Source organism: Nicotiana sylvestris, chromosome 8 (genome assembly GCF_000393655.2).
Source record: "Nicotiana sylvestris chromosome 8, ASM39365v2, whole genome shotgun sequence".
NCBI lineage: Eukaryota > Viridiplantae > Streptophyta > Magnoliopsida > Solanales > Solanaceae > Nicotiana > Nicotiana sylvestris.
Window position 1 is genome coordinate 135,696,118 of NC_091064.1, and position 16,999 is coordinate 135,713,116.

The 16,999-nt window shown below is 38.0% G+C and overlaps 1 pseudogene; it reads right to left on the reverse strand.

Annotated features, from left to right (window-relative positions):
• Positions 1-12,546: 12,546 nt before the first annotated feature.
• Positions 12,547-14,190, reverse strand: LOC104220623 (probable aspartic proteinase GIP2; annotated as a pseudogene).
• Positions 14,191-16,999: the final 2,809 nt, after the last annotated feature.

Genomic DNA, 16,999 nt, shown 5'->3' on the forward strand with positions numbered 1-16,999 from the left:
ATCGGGATATGAGATAGCATTACTGGTGGAGAAGAATGAAGAAAGACATTGTGGGATTTGTAGCTCGGTGTCTCAATTGTCAGCAGGTGAAATATGAGCATCAGAGACCGGGTGGCTTGCTTCAGCGGATAGATATTCTAGAGTGGAAGTGGGAGAGGGTCACTATGGACTTTGTAGTTTGACTTCCACAGACTTTGAGAAAGTTCAATACTATTTGGGTGCTTGAGGAGAGGCTGACTAAGTCCGCGCACTTCATTCTTGTGTGTACTACCTATTCTTCAGAGCGGTTGGCAGAGATCTATATCTGGGGGATTGTTCGTTTGCATGTTGTCCTAGTTTCCATCATTTTAGATAGGGGCACTCAATTTACATTGCAGTTTTGGAGGTCTGTGCAGCGAGAGTTGGGTACTCAGGTTGAGTTAAGCACAACTTTTTATCTTCAGACGGACGGCACTCCGAGCACACTATTCAGATATTGGAGGACATGTTGCGTGCTTGTGTCATTGATTTCGAAGGGTAATGGGATCAGTTTCTACCGCTTGAAGAGTTTACTTATAACAACAGCTACCAGCCGAGTATTCAGATGGCTCCATATGAGGCTTTGTATGCAAGGCAGTGTAGATCTGCAGTTGGTTGGTTCGAGCCCGGTGAGGCTAGGCTATTGGGGACAGACTTGGTGCAGGATGCCTTAGAAAAGGTAAAGGTGATTCAGGAGAGGCTTTGTACAGCGCAGTCGAGGAAAAAGAGTTATGTTGATAGGAAGGTTCAAGATGTGTCCTACATGGTTGATGAAAAGGTCCATGAAGGGTGTTACGATATTTGGAAAGAAAGGTAAATTGAGTCTGCGGTTCATTGGGCCTTTTGAGGTACTTTGGAGGATTGGGGATGTGGCTTATAAGCTTGCTTTGCCACCCGGCTTGTCGAGTGTGCATCCGGTATTTCATGTTTCTATGCTCCGGAAGTATATTGGAGATCCGTCCCATGTTTTAGATTTCAGCACGGTTCAGTTGGAAGATGATTTGACTTATGATGTAGAGCCAGTAGCTATTTTAGGTCGTCAGGTTTGAAAGTTGAGGTCAAAGGATATAGCTTCAGTGAAAGTGCAGTGGAGAGGTCGGCTCATGAAGGAGGCTACCTGGGAGATCGAGCGGGAGATGCGGAGTAGATATCCTCACCTGTTTGAGGCTTCAGGTATGTTTCTTGACTCGTTCGAGAATGAACTTTTGTTTAAGTTGGGCAGGATGTGACGACCCAACCAGTCGTCTCATGAGTTATCGCTCCATTTTCCATATCTCTACTTCTTTATGCCTTGTTTATCCGTGTTTTATGGTATCGGGTTGGTCGGATCGAATCCGGAATGATTTTGGTAAGGTTTGAGACAGTTAGTCTCTTTTAAGAAAGCTTAAGTTGGAAAAGTAAACCGGATGTTGACTTATGTGTTAGAGGGCTCGGAAGTGAATTCCGAGGGTTCAGTTAGCTTTGGGAGGTGATTTGTGACTTAGGAGCGTGATCGGAATGAGTTTTGGAGGTTCGGAGTAGATTTAGGCTTGAATTGGCAAAATTGATATTTTGGCGATTTCTGGTTGGTAGGCAAAATTTTGATGTGAGCACGTGATTTTTGCCTCATACGAATTACTCCAAAAGAATTCCCAAAATTAGGTCTTTTCTTTAACTAGGTGTTATTTTTAGGAATTATTGTGTGATTTTCCTGATTGTTCGCATATATTTGTGTGCATGTTTAATTTTTGTTAATGCATTAAAAATACAAAAATATATCATTTTCATTCTTGATTTGATTTTTACATTTTCTGGAATTAATTAATAATTAGATGTTTTACAAAAATAAAAATTCAAAAAATAAATATAACATATTTTTGTGATTTAGTCAAATTGTGTGATTTTCTTTTAATTTGGCATTTAATTATTTGTGATAATTATTAGTTAGAGTTAATTAGTATTTTTAAGTTAATTTACTGTTTTATAAATTAAATTTAAGACTTTTTAAATTTTTGAAAGAAAAAGAGGAAAAGAAAAGAAAAAGAGTTAATAAAAGAGAGGAAATAAAATTTGGGCCAAAATTAAATTAAATCTCAAGCCCAAATCAATTAACCCAGCCAAAAACCAGCCCAGACCCGTCCCAACCCGGTCTGCCCTTACCAGAACCAAACGATGTCGTTTGGACATGCTTTGATCAGGGCCGTCAATTTTATTTGATCGAACGGCCCAAAGCTTTTCCCATCACCCGTATCCGACCCATTTCATCTGAGACTGATCCGGTCTTCAGCTCACTCAAACGACGTCGCTTCATTTAGTCAGATGATCCAAGCCGTTGATCTCGTTTGATCGAACGGCCTGGATCCAATTCCACCCCAGTATATATACATCCAAACAAACCCCACCCCCCTCAAACCCCCCCCCCATCTCGTCTATCGTCTCCCTCACCCCAAACCCTAGAGACCAGCCGCCACCATTCCCCACCGCCTTCCGGTGGCAGCGCCGGCTCCGTTCCCCTCCAAAATCACACCCCAGAACCCCCCCAACCCCCTCTTTCCAAATCCATGATTCGTTTCCCTCGAATCTTGCCCGAACCTCTAGAATTTTAGATCTAAGGTTCAATCCCAAAACCTCTGAACCCTAGCCGACTCCAGTCCCTCCCAAATTAACACCACACAACTGCCTTGACCCCCTCATACCTAATCCATCACCAGTCTCCCTCGAATACCCTTGAAGCCCCTCGAATCTGGATTGGAAAGAAAAAAACGAACCCCAAATCCCAAAAATCCAAATCGTTAGATGCTTGAAGATTTGAGATCGAAATCTACCTTAGTTGTGTGTTCTCAGTCGAGAACACTCGATTAAGGTCTATTCCGGCCACAAATTCGAAGAAAACCAAAGGCCTAATTAGAGACAGTGTTCAGATATTTGGAGGTAGATTTCCTTATTTTGATTTTTTCTATTTTTCTCATTATTATCTTCTTCTACTCCTTTCTGTTATTAGAATATTTATTTGGTCAGTATTGTTCTATGTTTTTAGTTAATAGATTGTTTGTTGATTTTTTTTGGTGTTGTTTTGTTTCTCAGTAGTTTAAACTCACAGTAGTTCTTGAATTGATTCTTTTTAATTTTATTGAAATTATTTCATTTTAAGAACTATTAGGCAGCCTGCTGGGAAAGTTTGTTTGTATAAATATTGAATAACCTAAAATGATAGGAATTGAGTTCAGCCTGGCCCATGAATTTCAAGTTTAAAAACAGAAACTTTAAGATAATAGTGGGAATTATTTAAGTGTTCACCTACTTGAGAAGTTTCTAGTGGATAGTAGGGTAGTATTTGCACTAATGGATTAAATAACTAAGTGGATAATTGAGTGGACAATGGAGTGGAGGATTAAAGAAATGAAAAAGTTGACTGGTAGTGGAGAGAACGCTAACTTAATGCCTATTTCAAGGGCTGTTGAGGACAGTAATAAAAAAAAAGGGAAGAAGAGACTGAAAACAGAAGATAGAGCTTCAGATATATATAGATGGGGGGTGGGATTCTAAGAAAGATATAGGAAGAGAGATACACAGAAATAGATACAGAAAAAAAATCAAAAACGATTGCAGAATTTCAGAAAAAATACATTGTTCATTGAGTCATTTGGTATTTTCTAAAGTTTTCTTCTAGTATGGAAGCAATTTCTGGTTAGCTGATAATAAAAAGGGTTAAGTCGAGTCTGGTTTGGGGTCTGCTGATTCACTAAGACTGAAATTAGGGTCTGACTATCGTATCACATCCCTTGGTTTCAAAATTAGTCTGCTGGTTCATTTTCTGCTGTTGAATACTACTGCTGCTGTTGGTTACTGCTGATACCTCATTTTTCTGCTTCCTTCTTTCATTTCCATATACACATTCAAAATTTTGATGTAATTATGAGCTTGAACATGGAATAAATTGCACAATTGCTTGGTTCTGAGAACTGTTGCTGGCTGTTGGATTTAAATAGATGTTAGAATTGTTAAGCATAGTTGAGTAGTGATTTGTTGTATACAAATGGTGGATTTATTTTTATTCATGGAGTGTTAGCTGATTCAAGGTCTTCTGATGCGAATTTTGTAGTCATTAGGTGATAATTGGATCTGATTTAAAACATCCAGTTGATATTATTGAATGTTGATTGAAGCTACTGAATTCAAAGTAGAAGTTTAACTACAAATTGAAAATTGATTTGAGCCCAGTCATGATTTAATGTTGAGGTCAGCTCAGATGTGATAATAGTTTAACTGGACTAGGTTGGTAATATGGCCGTCCACCGTTTTAACATATATATGAGAATAAGTGTTTTGGACTTAGTTAATGTGTGTATTTGAATTGTTATCGTTGAATTAACGTTAGGATTTGTGAGTATTCAGATTCATGGAATTGGTTCATTGAGTTTAGTAGTTTGCTTTAGTTAATAACCTCCCTTAATTTGATCAACACCTTCAAATAAATACCTTCAGTTATTTGCATGCCTGAGTATGAAGCTACAATCAAAACAATCAATACTAGCTTAAATTAAGCGAATAAACTTGAGACAACTCAGGAGTAATTGCTCAATTCGAATTGTTGTGTCTAGGCTTTTGACTCAATATAGTTTTCAGTCCTTGAATGAGCAGTCCAGGCCCATCTCTGATGGCTGTGTATATTTGGGTCCAGGCTGAAATCAGCGCATAGCCCATCATTGGCGTGAGCATGAGCGTAACACTCTCTTCGTTGGGCTTGTCTTAGAGATCGATGGCTTTGGTGCAGATTTATTATGTGGTTGGCCTTAGTCCAACAACAAATTAATTAGGACCTTTCTTTTATCTGTAGAGACAATAAAGATAGAAAATCATAGTCTCTTTATGATTGACCTTTAAATAAAAATGAGATGAGCCTCGCCGAATAAAAATGCAAAATTACGAGGCCCTCAATAAATATTTGTTTAAAATATTTAGATTTAGGGATGGGCCGTTCAGCGAATTTCACGGCCCTCCCCAAAGATAATAACGCGTTAGACACTTTAGACGCAATTTTAATAAAATTACATTCTTAAATTCGGGTGTGCATTTCATGCGACCCAAATCCAAATCCTAAAATGTTATATAAAAATGTGTCATGGATCCGGGTGCATTTCATGTGACGTGATCCGAAAACACGTTTGTTAAACGACGTTCACTTTCTTAAAATTATTAATTAAAGCGGTAAATGATCTTTAAAATTGGCACATAATTTCAACATGTATTAAAATCAGATAAAAGCTAAACACGACAGTTGAGCGACCGTGCTAGAACTACGGAACCCAGGAATGCCTAACACCTTCTCCCGGGTTAACAGAATTCCTTACTCGGATTTCTGATTCGTGGACTGTTAATAGAGTCATATGTTCCTCGGTTCGGGATTCAACCGGTGACTTGGGACACCATTAATCTCCCAAGTGGCGACTCTGAACAAATAATAATAAATCCCGTTCCGATTGTTCTTTAAGTGGAACAACTCCTTTATGCCCTTGCGGATGTAGGAAAAAGGAGGTGTGACAGCTCTGGCGACTCTACTGGGGATCGAACCCAGAATCTCTGGTTCAGGGTTCAATAATTCGAGCTTAGAATAACTGTTATAGTTGGCTTTATTCATTATCTGACTTTGTTACCTGATTTGGGCCTAATGTGCTAATTGATTGATTTTACCGCTTTGATATTCCGTGAACTGTATATAAATTGTTGTGAAATCCCTCCTCTCTCTCTGAGTCTCCTAAATCATGAAGAAGTGTGCACTTCGTGTGACTTCTTTTCTGTTAGAGTCATATTCCAAATTTAGAACGAGGTTCAGACAAGTTGCAAAGCCGGTGAAGCTTCTGTATTCCCGGTACGCTGCCCCCCTCGGCTCGAGCTGTCCGCTCGGGTAAGCCAGGTCTAGAACAATAAACCCAAGTTTTGAACCTAGTATAACAATACCTCATGACGGATCCCTAGTAGGAACGTTTGCTTGCATCATGTGCTTTTAACTTAGGGGACTCAACACAGGGGTTGGGTCCGTCTAGGACAGGTGTGCCCAAAATAATAGACCATCTTGATGCATCCTGTGTGCTACATGTTGCATTCCTTCAAGGGTAAAAAGGTCATTTGGTGGACCAATGATAATTGAGGGAGAATGAAAAAAGGAAAAAAAAAAAGAGAGAGAGGCTGAAGTGTGAGGATGAAGCGAGTATGGCCCAATTATATTTTTGTTACATTTTATTAAGAAAAAAGAGCTTGAAAACTTCAAAAAGATTTTGAATTTTTTATCATTTTTTCAAAAATAAAAAAAATCTAAATAAAAAGAAAAAAAATCCAAAAAGATTTTATATGTTTCATCATTTTTTCGAAAAAGAAAAAAGACAAAAAATGTGTTTTCTATATATCTGTTATTTTTTATTATTATTATTCTCGCCCGTATCCAATCTGCCCGAACTACGCATACCTGATTCTCGTCTTTCGGGGCGTGATACGTAGGCAACCCACATAGGGTCCGGTTTTTCTAGTAAATCTTAGGTTCTTGGCTTTGCGGGGTCATAACTAAATTTTGCACTTCTAGCTACCTTCTGGCCAAATAAGCCATTTTGCAAAAATAGCCTCAATCATGTCTTGCAAGTGTCCAGTAGGGAGTGTTATTGTCTCACATAGTGTTAGTTTAAAGTTTTCTCATACAGGTGTGGCTTTACTTACCGCAGTTTGAGCAGGACAGAGCCTAGGACATCTAGTCAGGATCACCCATTCAGGAGTAGATTAAAAGAAGATTTTCTTTTCTTCTTATGTTTTGAGTCCGTTTTTCTTTTTATGTCATTTTTTTTACCTTTTAGTTTTGTATAGTAATGTCGAGTTTTATTATTATTATTGTACTTTTTATTTTGCATTTGAAAAGGTGTGTAATAAATCAAAATCCAAAAAAAAAAGGATTTTGCGTTTCATATTTCCATTATTCCTTTAGGCAATTAATATCTAGAACTTAAAATAAAAATTATTTTTATATTTTCTTTAGTATATTAGGACTAAAAATTCAAAAAAAGAGAATTTTCTTTTAGTACCTCTTTAAAAAGTTTTCATTAAGATATTAATTTCAAAAATCCAAAAAGATTTTCTTTTGAGGTTCGTCTTTGGGAAATTAACAAAAAATGAAAAAAAATCTTTTTATTTCTACTAGAATGTTAGGATATTGTACATAGAAGAAAGAAAAAATAACGTATTTTATCTTTGGCTTATTTCAAAGTTTCTCCCTTAGGTAATCAAGTTAAAATCCAAAAATATTTTGTTTTATCTCTCTCATTGCGTGTTTCGAAATCTTGCGTCAGGTTATCAAATGAAAATTTGAAATATTATTCTTTGGTTTATTGTTTGGACTTCATTTCAGAAAAAGAAAAGAATCAAAAAATATTTTTCTCTTGTAGAATTTTTCTTTAATAATTTCCCATAGAGTGTTTGTTTAAAAAAAAAAAGAGAAAAAATATATGCTCGTTAAGCTTGAGTTTAAGATAGGTTATAGAACATTGAGTCTAGAAAATTAAAAAAAAAAGGGGATTTTCTTCTTTTATTTATCTTTTTCACCAGAGTTGTCATTAAGATAAATAAAGAAAAAAGAGGAGAATGTCAGTTTGTTTACTTTATTCCCGTTTTTCCAGAACTACGCAAAAATCTGATTCATGCGGCGTCATGATACGTAGGCAACCTACATAGGGTTCGATCGAATCATTTTATTTATTTTTTAAAAGAAAAAAAAGAAGGAAAAAGGGGAAAAAAAGAAAAGAAAAAAAGGGTGAAATTGTGGGACGTGAGAAATGAGAGGAAAGAAAAGAGTGATAATTAGAAAAAAAAAAAGAGGAAGGAAAATGATCAAGACAGTGCTAGATAAGCAAAGAAAAGGGAGGTTGAAATGAACAAATTGGGATGATGCCAAGTGACCTTATGACCCTCGAAGTCATTCTAGAACCGTTAATTGTGGCTAGGTGCATTGCACGCAATATGATATGTTTGTTGTTAAATGCCCTAACGCTAACGTGATGGCCTCATTTTGTTATATTCATAGCAGAAGGGTGGTTGATTTGTGGTTTTTAAAGTGGTAACTCTTCTCTACAACACAAAGTAAAAAAAGGTAATGGCAGACAACAACATAGCTGAGTTGGTTGATATCGGTGCCCGAAAGCAGTTGGTTGAACAGGACAATGGGTTGGTTGAAGAGGTAGAGATGTTAAGACAACACATGGCGGACATGTATCAGACTTGGATGACTGGGAAGGCACCACTCCCGCCACCACCTAGCTTTCTAGATGCTGCCCTTACCCAAACTCCGGACACAATGCCAGATGATCCTCCATACTCTCCAGATCTACCCGCTTATCACAACTTTCCCAACCACCCTAGTAGCTCCATCACTCGTCCTCCAACTATATTTTCCCAAAAGTGCCCTCCTGTCATATCCACAATTCCCAACAATGAATATCCACTCAAAGCTCATGACCAAAACTACCCCGTAGAGGTTGCCTACAAGGTTCCTGACTCATACAAGAAGAGCCCTCGGGATAAGCTTCATGTTGAAAATGAAAGGTTCACAGTAAGAGAAGGGATACCCAGGAGGCTGAAAGGCATAGGAAAATCCTTGAAGAACAAATAAGGAAGGGAAGACCAGGGTAGCATGGCTTACAAAGAACTGTCTGTGTCCCCTGACGTTCGCCTGCCCGCGGGGTTCAAAGTGCCAAAATTTAACTTGTATGATGGGTGTGGAGATCCGGTAGCCCACCTGAGGGTCTATTGCAGTGAAATGAGAAGCGTTGGAGAGAAAGATGTCCTATTGAAGGCATATTTCAGTAAGAGCCCAACTGGGGCAACTTTGGACTGGCATATTCGTCAAGATGTTGGTAAGTGGCCTACATTGGGAGACATGTCTCAAGATTTTATTCGATACTTTCAGTATAGATCAGGCATTACCCCAGACCGCTCCTCCCTATCTAGAATGGAAAAGAAGCCGGAGTAAAGCTTTAGAGAGTTTGGGCTCAGATGGAGGGAACAGGCTTCTCGAGTCAATACCCCGATTGGTGAAGAAGAAATGGTTGAGCTTTTCCTACGAGCCCAAGGGCCCACCTACTTCAGTCATTTGATATCGGCCTTGGGAAAGCCTTTCAAAGATGTGTTAAAAATGGGGGAGCTAGTAGAAGAGGGAATCAAGTCAGGCAAAATCATGAGTTGTTCGAAAGACATTCAGAACATCCCAGTAAGCTTGGGTGGAAGAAAGAGAAACAGAAAAGATGATCCGATGGGCTTTACCGATCAACACTTCCAGCCTCGACATCGTCCCCATGGATTTCCTGATGCACCTGGTGATCATCCCCAATGCCACTTCTCTCCACGGAACTCCCAAAATCGTACATCACTCTCTCAGTACCCAGCTCCACAAAATGCCTATCCACCCCCCACGAGCCTATCGAAAACCCCCTGGATCAGGTTTCTGGCCCAATCAAGCATTTAAGAATGAGACGTTGCTGAAAAAAGAAAAGGCTTTCACCCCATTGGGAGTGTCATACGCCAGTTTGCTCCAAAAGTTGAAGCAATTGGACATGTTGAAGCCGATCCAGATAAAAATGTCGAACCCCCTGTCAAAGAAGTTTGATTTTTCTCAAAGGTGCGCATATTGATCAGATGCCCCGGGGCATGACATAGAGAAGTGTTGGAATCTAAAGAATGCGATTCAGAAGCTTATTGATGCAGGCACATTGTCGTGCAAAATCCAGATGTAGCAGACACCAACCAAAGTCCATCGCCTGTGCATAATGAGACACATATGGTGGGTATGATTTATTTTGAAAAGGAATGTGAGAATTCTTCTGGGAGCCTCGGAGGCTCACATGCTACTAAGCTTTCAACGCTGTCAGAGGTTGATCTTAAGAACGAGCCGGCAAAAGGAACCCAAAAGCAATTTGTTAAGAACAATGTGATGAAGACGTGTGAAGTTCCTAGTATTGTTGATGCAGAAGTCAGTGGCTAAGATGTTGAGTTTGAGGATTGGAAAGATGATCTTTTCTTGGTGAGCCAGGGAGGAGCTTTGGTGGCTTAGTTTGTTGTCATTTCTGTTGTCCAGGTTATTTTAGGGTTGTAATCCGGATATTGTCTTGTGACTCAAACCCTTCTATCCTTTTATTTTGTCTAGTTCCTTTAGTCGTAATATCTCATTTAGTGCTGTCTAGGTTTGTTCCAGGGTTGTATCCCAGTTTGTTTTAATTGTTTTGTTATTCGAACCATTTCACCGTCTGTCTAATGCAATGTCTTGTCTTTTGTGATTTCCAGTCATTTTCTTTATTTAGTTCTTTTCTATCCTTTCATTTTGTCTTTTGTCTAATGCTGGTTCTAGTGACATGACATGCATGAAAAATTCTAGGCCCTGTCTTAAATTCAGTTTAGTTATGAAGCAATGGAACAATTTTTAAGATGATAGGGACATTTGAGGGAAATAATTAAAGGCATCTTGAGATCATTTCCAGCCCGAATTGTGTGAAACTAGGGCAGGTAGAACGTAAAGAAAACCCTACTAAAATGCATCATGCCGCATCGGGTTGAAGCTAAAGGCAAGTTTGCCCAAATTGACAGGAGTCATTCATGGTAATGAGGGTGAGAGTGTTGTCCAATGGTGCTTTATATTTAACAGATGTAGAAGGCGAATGTGTAGATATGGTTATCAAGTCTGGTACAATCAAAAGATGTTACGATTGTTTTCCTTGGTTTGTTTAATTGTGTTGTTTGTACTTGGCATGTTTTGAAGATTGGAATGATGAAGGCATTTTGTTTTGCTATCTAAACACCTTATCATTCGTTACCCCTTTGAGCCTCATTTATTTTCTTTCATACCCCCCTTTCGGAATCAGTAGCAAAGATCAGAAACACAAGCGTGAAAGATAAGTAAAGGAAAAGGAGAAAAGGATAGAACGAAAAGGGAGAGAAGAAAAATGAAATTGAACAAAAAAAAAAGAAGAGAAAAGAAGAAAAAGAAAAAAAAAGAGGAAAAAGAAGAAAGAAAAAAACAACAAAAAAACAACAAAAAAAAAAGGAAGAGAGAAAAGAAAACGAAAAGAGAAAGAGAAAAGAAAAATCACAACAACAAAGCAATTCCTATGTCATGAACTACGTTCGACCTTATTCCTTTTAAGGATATGTAGGCAGCCTCACGGTTCGGCCCCATCAAAATAAAAATCCAAATGTCCCCAAGCAAAGAAACTGGGGCAGAAGTTGTGTTTGCTGTAAGAAATCTGATTCCAAAAGTTGTAATTTTAAACTCATGTCGAACTGTTTTGAGTCTTTGATACCCTTTCTTTCTAACCCCATCCAAAATCCCACATTACAATCCAAATAAAGACCTTCCGATCAGTCTTCGAGAGATGCCAAGTCGAGCAAATAGAGGTGATTCATATCAGGGTAACACTCTGGTCCAAGCAGGAAAAGTAATGTAAATGAGAGAGTCTTATCGATGAAAACCCTCACAGGCACCGTAAGGCTATGGGAGTTGAGAGAAATAAAAATGAGAGAGTCTTATTGGTGAAAACCTTCACGGGCACCTTGAGGCGACGAAAGTTGATAGAAAGAATCAAATGAGAGAGGCTTGATGGTGAAAATCCTTTGGGTACTACAAGTCGAATAAGGATTGTAAATCAGATTGGATAATCGGAGCATTGAAGCCCAGTTTTACGGCTTAGAGGGTACAACAATAGTTGAACATCAGACTTGCTTGACAGAATAGGCCACATGTGCATATCATGATCGTTAGAGTTGGTATCCAATCTGATAGGTTTCTCATTTGTAGTTTTCTTGTTAGGAATCATCTCTTTCCCTTGTCCTTTACTCTGTTTCTTTTGTCGTGTTTACTTCCTTTTTCTGAGTCTGTTTGGTCCAAACAAGTGAGAAATGACTTCAAAATTTGTCACTAGCTTTCCAAGTGCACAAAATGAGATCTGGCTAGCACATCAAAGCATCATAAGTCAGTAAAGAATAACAAGCGCACTGAACTGGTAACAATCAACTTGCTTTGGGATCCTTGTGAAACACAAAGCTTTGGTACATATCAATCCATAGACAATGCAACAAATAGAGGGTGTTAGGTGAACGGATCAAATGTATCTTTTGTGTTAAGATTGACAAAAATGGTTAACTAGTGGCAATCGAGGTCTTCCAAGCAGAAATCAAAGTTATCATGACAAGCGAGGGAGCAGTAGACCTCAAGGCCAGGCCAGTGGTTTATGTCAAGGAAGAACAGCATATAAACTGAGTTGGTTATTTTTTATTGAATAATTATTTCATTCTACTGTGGTAGCATTAGGCTAGTAGTACTTAAAGGAGAAAAAGGGCCAACGTTACTCGGGCAACTTTAGCACATATCATTAAGCATATATAATTAGGACTTTAATCAGTCGATTGAAAATATCTAATTTTACTTTCATTTATTTTGCAGTTACACATTCGTACCGGAGATACTAGTACAGTCACATGAGCTGGAGATCTGAATTTTGAGATAACTATATGAGAAAATAGAAACAATATCAAAATGCGAAAACTAGGGCATGATTGACTGCATTGAAAAGCATTACATATATCTCATTGAACTATTTTATTGGAAATAACGGAAAAAGATCAATGCAGCTAATTTCTTTGATAAGAATATAAAGATACTAGTCAGCTTCACATGGCACACACTAGATTATACTAATACTAATAACTTAATTGACGAATAGATCTTCATATCTTTTGAAGATTGCAACCCTAAATCATGATTTGAAAGATCATCAAATTATACCATGAGGATTATTGAAATAGAAAATTTATAAAGATAAAATGACCCCTTCCCCTGGCCGAGCAAGCCTGTTAGTGGAACATGGTATAGAACTGATTTGCACACATTGTTTGACGAAAGAAGAGTGAGTTACTGAAACCTATTCGTTTTCTCGACAGATCAAATTCCACAAGGTTGTCTTGCATTTGATAACCACCAATGACAATTGCTTGTCCCCATGTTTGGCTTCTTTCAACAAAGGCTAGGCATACGACACTCTCTCTAACTTTTACCAATGAGTTTGCTCCAGTAATTGTCCAATACACATTTGGCCTGTGGAGAACGAAATTAATTTCTGGAGCATTGTAGCCAAGGCGCGACATACCAATAAATGAAGAGTTAAAGCAAGTTTTAAAAGGATGCACTGGGGAGAGTGTCTTCACATCTTTCGGCATCTCGTTAACGAAAGCTTTGCTAACAGAAGTGTAAATAAAAGGCTCCAATACAGTGTAAGGAACGGCAGTGCTGATTCTTGTCCCACCGTCATCATTATCATGAAACGAGAGCAATGTTCTATTTAGTGGCAACGATTTCCCATTGATGCGAATGGAAGAAACTTGAATATAATACTCCGGTGAAGCCCAAAAAATTAGGGTAGGTAATAATGGGAGTATAAATAAGATCTGAAGAGGCATCAAAACCAAGGGCAAAGAGATAAGGTCTGTGTCCAATGAAGATTACACCAGTTGATGCGCTCAAGCAAATGGCAAACTGTCTGCTGAATCTAAATGTGGTTGCAAGTTGAGTAGCAAGCGATATTGGACTCTGCTGTCCAAATCCACCATTCCCTTAACATCTTCACCAAGTTTTTCGGTTAAAAATGATGGAGATAAAGTTTGGTACAGTTACAGCAGCACCTGGAATGGATCCGTTAATGGATTGGATTGACAAAGCATCCTCGGCGATTTCACCAGCATCAAAGAAAGTTTGCATAGCTGGGTTTGACACAATGTTATAGCATGCAGCCTGGCCGTGTCTTATTTTCTGTTTTACAATCTCCGCAAGCTGTTGACCTAGCAAGATTACATTGCCTTGAATTGCAATGAGCACACTTGTAAGTGGAACTTTTGAACACTTTTTCACAATCCACCCATACGTTTTCACTACCAAGATGGTCGGCGAGTTTAAGGGGGGACAAGAGGTGTTCTTTGCTGAATTACTGTAATGTATTGTAATTTGTAAGGTGGAAGGGTCTTTTCTCACTGCAAGAAATAACGTTTTAGGCTGAAAACTGGTTTTTCCTAAACAAGGGGATATAATGACAAGGAAACAAAAGCGGAACAGATAATAGCTGGAGGACGACATCAGAATTTGAGAGACTTTAGTATAAAGGAAAGCTTGCAAGCACACTGCTGTATGAAATATTTTACTATCGTATTTGTTTAAGGAAGTTGGCCAACCCATAAATAGGTGGCATTTGAGGGAATCTTCATAAATTGTAGGCCTTTCCAATAGAGAAGTTTCTTGGATGGAACCCTCATATATTTTTTATTCCTTCAACGTGCTGGCTTTCAATTTATTATAATATCCTTGAATAATGCAATTTTAAGAAACCCATATGGATAATTAAATAGCTCCACCATTCCAGGCGAAGTATCTTTCGGTATCTGATATTAAGATGAATTATAAATGGTGTACTAAGCTGCATATTTTATCAAGGTCAAAGGAAGACAAATTGAAAGTAACTTCAATTTTGTGTATTGTCCCTCCACGTTTTTCTTAAGAACTATCATTCAGATGCACCGACAAGTTTTATAATCGACAATGACCGAAAGAAATGGAGAGAGAGGGGCATTTTCATCCATACGTGGTTTTGGACCATTGAAGTTATACCCACTTTGTACAAAAACTTGTAAGTCTACCTTCTTTGGGATCAGCTTTAGACTTGTTGGATCTGAAGTGTAATGCAATTAATACCAATTAAGTCTAAAGAGCAAAAAAATGCACTTAAGGCCAAATAGGTCTGAAGTGCAACAAATATTTTCATGTACTTGAAACAAAATAAGTCTAAAATTAAAAAATTGCACTTAAGGCCAAATAGGTCAGAAGTGCAACCAATGTTTTCATGCACTTACGGCCAAATAGGTCTAAAGTATAAACTTCCCAGAAATAGAAACTTGTTCTTCGAATTTCAACCAATACACGATTTAACACTTAAATTTACTTCAAATGAGCTTAAATTTAAAACATAACTTCCAAATACCATAAAGAATAAACCACAATCATCAATTTGTCAAAATAATAACATATCTAACAAAACCCATTTTGCAAAGAAGAAGAAGAAGAAGAAGAAGAAGAAGAAGAAGAAGAAGAAGAAGAAGAAGAAGAAGAAGAAGAAGAAGAAGAAGAAGAAGCAACAGCAGAAGCAACAGATAAAAGAAGAAGAAGAAGAAATCCTAGCACAACAATTGTAACGACTCGGCCAGTCGTTTTGAGTATTGTAGCACAGTTTCCCTATTTATTGATTTCTCTATGGTATATTGTGGTTATGTGACTTGCCGGGGTATTTGGTTTTGGTTTCGGGTGAGTTTCGGAGTGAAATGGGATACATATTCCCTAAGTTGGAAGTTTAAGTTGAAGGTGTTGACCGTACTTTGACTTTTGTGTAGATGACTTCGGAATGGAGTTTTAACCTTTCAATAACTCTGTATGGTAATTTTGGGCTTAGGAGTGTGCCCGTATATTGATTTGGAGGCCCGTAGGTCATTTCGGCTTGAATTGGTGAAAGTTAGAAAGTTAAAAGATTGGAAGGTTGAGAAGTTTGACCATGAGTTGACTTTATTGATATCAGGGTCGGATTCTGATTTCGGAAGTTGGAATAGGTCATTCATGTCATTTATGACTTGTGTGCAAAATTTGAGGTCAATCAGAGTTGTTTTGATATGATTCAACATTTTGGAAGTCGGATTTTCATAGTTCCAATAGGCTTGAATTGGATTGCGATTCATAGAATCGATATTGTTTGATATGATTTTTGGCCTCGAGTAGGTCCTTTATATGTTTTGGAACTTGTTTGTATATTCAGAGGGGGGCCCGTGTATGATGCGGATTAAATCCGGAACCATTTTGGACTTGGGTGATTACTGAACCTCTGTTGTGTCTGGTGCAATCGCACATGCGCACTTTGGGTCGCTGGTGCGGCACCGTAGAAGCAACCCTCGGGCCGTATAAGCGAAATTAGGCTCGAGGGTTTATCTCATTTTTATCTTTTGGACCTAGAGAGCTTAGTTTGTGGCAATTTTTCGAGGGATTTTCAAGGAAATGATCGGAGTAAGTGATTTTAACGCGAATTTAGCTATATTACATGAATCCATCATTGTTTTTGTAATTTAATTGGTGAATTGAGTTGTACAATTTGGGAAAAATTTGTGAAACTTCATAGACTAAATTTTGGGAATTTGAAAGAAGATTTGAAGTCGAATTTGAGTAATTCTTGTATGGTGGGACTCGTTATCGAATAGGTGTTTGGATTTTGTAATTGTGGTCGGGTACCGAGATGCGGGCCCTTGGGTTGACTTTTTATTTTTCTTTAAAGATTGCAACATTATTATTCAGAATAGCTTCCTATAGTTTATATTTATGGTATGAAGTTGTTTTGGCTTGATTCGAGTCGTTCAGAGTTAGATAATCTAGGGAAAGGCTTACTAGTGGATTCAGTTAGCATCTTTTGAGGTAAATGTCTTGCCTAACTTTGTGTGGGGGAATTACCCCTTAGGATTGGTGTTGTTTTGTGTTAATTGCGATACGTGGAAGCTGTGTACGTAAGGTGACGAGTGTGTATATAGGCTAAATGTGGAAATTAACCAGTTTTAGTTGTGTAGATTCCTTTCATGTTTTTAATTGAGTTGCCATAACATGTTATATTCATCATCATTAGTCTATCTTCACATGCTTTACTTGACATCATTAATACTTGTGTTATCTCCTACTTGCTAATTGTCTTTACATGTTTAGTTTAAGTTATTGGTCTCTCCATTTCTTATTCATTGTTTAACCATTACGTTCCTGTACTTGAAGTTGTTATTTCTTGGAATATTCTTGATGTTGAATTTGGTGTTGAAGATATAAAGGTCATGATTCATTGAGGCAAAGTTGTAACATTGTTGAAATACCGTTCTTGTTGAGTTATTCGCTTTCGGTTGCTATTGTTGAGACTCG